The sequence below is a fragment of the Canis aureus genome, chromosome 8 (genome assembly GCF_053574225.1).
Source record: "Canis aureus isolate CA01 chromosome 8, VMU_Caureus_v.1.0, whole genome shotgun sequence".
In the NCBI taxonomy this organism is placed as follows: Eukaryota; Metazoa; Chordata; class Mammalia; order Carnivora; family Canidae; genus Canis; species Canis aureus.
The window spans coordinates 76,793,563-76,798,836 of NC_135618.1; the positions used below are offsets into that span (position 1 = coordinate 76,793,563).

A 5,274-nucleotide genomic window follows, 5' to 3' on the forward strand; every position below is an offset into this window, starting at 1 on the left:
ATCAAGATAAGAAGCTTTTGCACAGCAAAGGATACAGTCAACAAAACTCAAAGACAACCTACAGAATGGGAGAAGATATTTGCAAATGACATATCAGATAAAGGGCTAGTTTCCAAGATCTATAAAGAACTTATTAAACTCGGGATCCCTGGGTGGCGCAGCGGTTTGGCGCCTGCCTTTGGCCCAGGGCGCGATCCTGGAGACCCGGGATCGAATCCCACGTCGGGCTCCCGTGCATGGAGCCTGCTTCTCCCTCTGCCTATGTCTCTGCCTCTCTCTCTCTCTCTCTGTGACTATCCTAAATAAATAAATAAAATAAAAAAATAAAAAAAAATAAAAAAATAAAAAAAAAAAAAAAAAAAAAAGAACTTATTAAACTCAACACCAAAGAAACAAACAATCCAATCATGAAATGGGCAAAAGACATGAAGAGAAATCTCACAGAGGAAGACATAGACATGGCCAACATGCATATGAGAAAATGCTCTGCATCACTTGCCATCAGGGAAATACAAATCAAAACTACAATGAGATACCACCTCACACCAGTGAGAATGGGGAAAATTAACAAGGCAGGAAACAACAAATGTTGGAGAGGATGTGGAGAAAAGGGAACCCTCTTACACTGTTGGTGGGAATGTGAACTGGTGCAGCCACTCTGGAAAACTGTGTGGAGGTTCCTCAAACAGTTAAAAATATACCTGCCCTACGACCCAGCAATTGCACTGTTGGGGATTTACCCCAAAGAGACAAATGCAATGAAACGCCGGGACACCTGCACCCCGATGTTTATAGCAGCAATGGCCACAATAGCCAAACTGTGGAAGGAGCCTCGGTGTCCAACGAAAGATGAATGGATAAAGAAGATGTGGTTTATGTATACAATGGAATATTGCTCAGCTATTAGAAATGACAAATACCCACCATTTGCTTCAACGTGGATGGAACTGGAGGGTATTATGCTGAGTGAAGTAAGTCAGTCGGAGAAGGACAAACATTATATGTTCTCATTCATTTGGGGAATATAAATAATAGTGAAAGGGAATATAAGGGAAGGGAGAAGAAATGTGTGGGAAATATCAGAAAGGGAGACAGAACGTAAAGACTCCTAACTCTGGGAAACGTACTAGGGGTGGTAGAAGGGGAGGAGGACGGGTGGTGGGAGTGAATGGGTGACGGGCACTGGGTGTTATTCTGTATGTTAGTAAATTGAACACCAATAAAAAATAAATTTAAAAAAAAAAAAAAGAAATAGGTAATGCAGATTAAGCTGCTTGCAAATAAATCTCCTGATCCAAAGACACAAGGGCAATCAATCACAGGTATTTATAAAAAATAATAATAAAAATAAAAAATCACAGGTATTTATTTATCACAAAGCTGCTTCTCACAGGAGCAACTCTACATAGTGTGTTTTTGTCTCAAAAGGCCCAGATTTATGTATAATGGTTCATTCTCCCAAGCAACCCAAGGAAGCCAGCTAGTCCTTAATAAAATGCTGATTGCCAAACTTCAAAATCCTTATTCTCAACAATAGTCCCAATGTTTATGAGTTTATGTATAAGAAATTTTTATGGGGGATCCCTGGGTGGCGCAGCGGTTTGGCGCCTGCCTTTGGCCCAGGGCGCGATCCTGGAGACCCGGGATCGAATCCCACGTCGGGCTCCCGGTGCATGGAGCCTGCTTCTCCCTCTGCCTGTGTCTCTGCCTCTCTCTCTCTCACTGTGTGCCTATCATAAAAAAAATAATAATAATAATAAAAAAATAAAACTTTAAAAAAAAAAGAAATTTTTATAAAATGTTTAGCATAAGAATTTTTATAAGATGTTTAAAAATGTTTAATTTTTATTAAAAAATAATTGCATGATTGCTTTCCCAACTCCCTGCTAGGGCGATCCAAACTTACTAACCAAATCACTCTGGATGAGATGAGGAGCCTGGAACAAAGGCTGCCCAGACAATTTTGAAAAAGGTCAATCAGGAGAAAGTTGTCTTACCAAATAATAAAACCATCTGCATGGCTGCTATGATCAAGGCAATGTAGATCAAGGCATAGAATAGACAAGTCAACCAATGTAATAGAGCAGAGCGCAGAAATGTGGGGCCCAAACCCAAAACAGATGAAAATTTAATATATGATAAAAGAAGTTCTGGTAGGCAAAATAATGCCTCTGCCCACCTACCACCCAACCAAAATGCCCATGCCCATGCCCTCATCCCTGGAGCTTGTGAATATACTTCTCCACATGGCAAGAGAAATTTTGCAGATGGCATTAAAGTTACTTTAAAATGGGGAGATTATTTTGGATTATCCAGATGGTCCCGGTATAATCATATGTGCCCTTAAAAATGGAAGAGGAAAGCAGACTGACTGGTTCAAAAATGTACAGGGGCAGGGCAGCCCCGGTGGCCCAGCGGTTTAGTGCTGCCTTCAACCCGAGGTGTGATCCTGGAGACCCGGGATCGAGTCCTGCGTCGGGCTCCCTGCATGGAGCCTGCTTCTCCCTCTGCCTGTGTCTCTGCCTCTCTCTCTCTCTCTGTCTCTATGAATAAATAAATAAAATCTTTTTAAAAAATGTACAGGGGAAAAAGAGGCAGGAAAGGGTTGCAGCATGAGAGGTACTTTACCTACCTTTGCTGGCATTGAAGATAAAGGAATGGGACTTTAAGCCAAAGAACTCAAAGGGCCTCCAGAAGCTGGGAAGGACCCTCCACTGGAAGCCACCAAGGAAATGGGCAGCTGAAAGGAACTAAATTCTAAAAAAAAAAAAAACCTGGAATAGTAAGGAAACAATTTTCTCCTAAAGCCCCCAGGATGGAACACAACCCTGCTGACCCTTTGATTTTCCGCAGTGAGACCCATACTGGGCTTCTGACACACAACATTGTATGAGCTTCTGACATACAGAACTTCAAGGTAACCAGTACATTTAAACTGCTAAGATTGTGGTAATGTCTTATGTAGAAATTCTAGGGCAGGCTGGGTGGCTCAACAGTTTAGCACCGCCTTCAGCCCAGGGCATGATCCTGGAGACCTGGGATTGAGTCCCATGTTGGGCTCCCTGCATGGAGCCTGCTTCTCCCTCTGCCTGTATCTCTGCCTCTCTCTCTCTCTCTCTCTCTCTCTCCCTCGCTCCATGTCTCTCATGAATGAATAAATAAAATCTTAAAAAAAAATTATAGATCACAAATGTTTCATTATGGTGACCAAAAAATGGCTGATTGCTAAATAACATTTGCATAATCTGCTGTGTATCTAAACAGTCTCCTACATCTAACATAGAGGAAAAATTAATTTTACATGCACTATAGAACTAAGTGTAGAAATAAAGCCATGAAAAGTGTCAGAACATATAGGAAAATATCTAACCCAAGAGTAAAATAGTCTTTCTTAAGGAAAACAGAAACCTGGAAACTATAAAGGAAAATAGTAAGAGATTTAACTACATGAAGGTGACATTTCTGAATGACAAAAGACATTTCAAGAAAGTTTAAAGAAAATATGGTTGGAAGAATAAGACAGGTGGAATGCCAACAAGTTAGGACAAACCATTATAAAGCTCCTATACTCATCCCAAGCACTTGGATGGACAGTAATTTGAAATAAACACAGAATAAGATAGTCAACTTCTCTCATAGAAATGCAAAGTAATGAGAAATCATTTTCTATCCATCATACTGAAGAAAAAGTAAAAGACTATTTCTGATACTGTCAAGAATGTGGAGAAACAGGCACTTTCATGCATTATCTGATAGAAGTGTAAATTGCAACAACCTTTAAGGAAAACAATCTGGTGATATCTCTTTTTTTTAAATTCTAGTATAGTGACCATACCGTGTTATAATAGTTTCAGGTGTATGATATCATGATTCAACAATTCCATGTGACCCAGTGATCATCATGCTGAGTCATCCCCTCTTTCACCCATTCCTCCACCTAGGTTCCTTCCATAGTTAAGAGTCTGTTTCTTGCTCTCTCTCTCTCCCCTTTACTCATTTGTGTTGTTTCTTAAATTCTACATATGAGTGAAATCATATGGTATTTGTCTTTCTCTGATGGACTTATTTCACTTAGAATTATATACTCTCGGGAACCCTGGGTGGCGCAGCGGTTTAGCGCCTGCCTTTGGCCCAGGGCACAATCCTGAAGTCCCAGGATCGAGTCCTGCATCAGGCTCCCAGCATGGAGCCTGCTTCTCCCTCTGCTTGTGTCTCTGCCTCTCTCTCTCTATGTCTATCATAAATAAGTAGAATCTTTTAAAAAAAAAGACTTTTCTTGCTTCTTGAGGAAGGCCTGTGTTACTATATACTTCCCACTTATATACTTACCTCTTTTGCTGTGTCCCAAAGGTTTAGGATTGTTGTGTTTTCATTTTCATTTGCTTCCATGTATTTTTAAAATTTCTTCTTTAATTTCTTGGTTAACCCATTCATTCTTGAGTAGGATGCTCTTTAACCTCCATCTATTTGTGGTCTTTCCAATTTTTTTTCTTGTGGTTGACTTCAAGTTTCATAGTGTTGTGGTCTGAAAATATGCATGGTATGATCTCAATCTTTTTGTACTGATTTGTAATGTTGCATGTGTACTCAAAAAGAGGGAGGGATCCCTGGGTGGCGCAGCGGTTTGGTGCCTGCCTTTGGCCCAGGGCGCGATCCTGGAGACCCGGGATCGAATCCCACGTCGGGCTCCCGGTGCATGGAGCCTGCTTCTCCCTCTGCCTGTGTCTCTGCTTCTCTCTCTCTCTGTGTGTGTGTGACTATCATAAATAAATAAAAAATTTAAAAAAAAAAAGAGGGAATGCTCTGTGTCTATTAAGTCTACCTGGCCCAATGTGTCATTCAAAGCCCTTGTTTCCTTATTATTTTTCTGCTTAGTCGATTTGTCCATTGCTGTGAGTTAATGTTCCCTAGTATTATTGTATTATTATCAATGAGTTTCTTTAAGTTTGTTATTAACTGCTTTCTATATTTGGCTGCTCCCAAGTTGGGGGCATAAATATTTACAATGATTTGATCTTGCTGTTACAATTATTAGACCCTTTTATCATGATTTAGTGTCCTTCTTCATCTCTTATTACAGTCTTTAGCTTATAATCTAGTTTTCCTGATATAAGGATGGCTCCTCCAGCTTTCTTTTGATGTCCACTACTAGCATGATAACTGGTGTCCACTCCCCCACTTTCAATCTGGAGGTGTCTTTGGGTCTAAGATGTGTTTCTTATAAGCAGCATATTGATGAGTCTTGGTTTTTTTATTCATTCTGATACCCTATGT

The 5,274-nt window shown here is 40.3% G+C and overlaps 1 long non-coding RNA gene across 2 annotated transcripts; it reads right to left on the minus strand.

Moving 5' to 3' along the window:
- Positions 1 to 1,254: 1,254 nt before the first annotated feature.
- LOC144318211 (uncharacterized) lies at positions 1,255 to 4,746 on the minus strand. Of its 2 annotated transcripts, XR_013384024.1 has the most exons (4): positions 4,330 to 4,746; positions 2,633 to 2,757; positions 2,373 to 2,543; positions 1,255 to 1,730 (listed from the first exon to the last, which is right to left on the minus strand). It is a non-coding gene; the product is annotated as an uncharacterized LOC144318211 (long non-coding RNA). The 2 variants fall into 2 exon arrangements; XR_013384023.1 differs by lacking the exon at positions 1,255 to 1,730 and having other exon boundaries at positions 1,745 to 2,543.
- Positions 4,747 to 5,274: the final 528 nt, after the last annotated feature.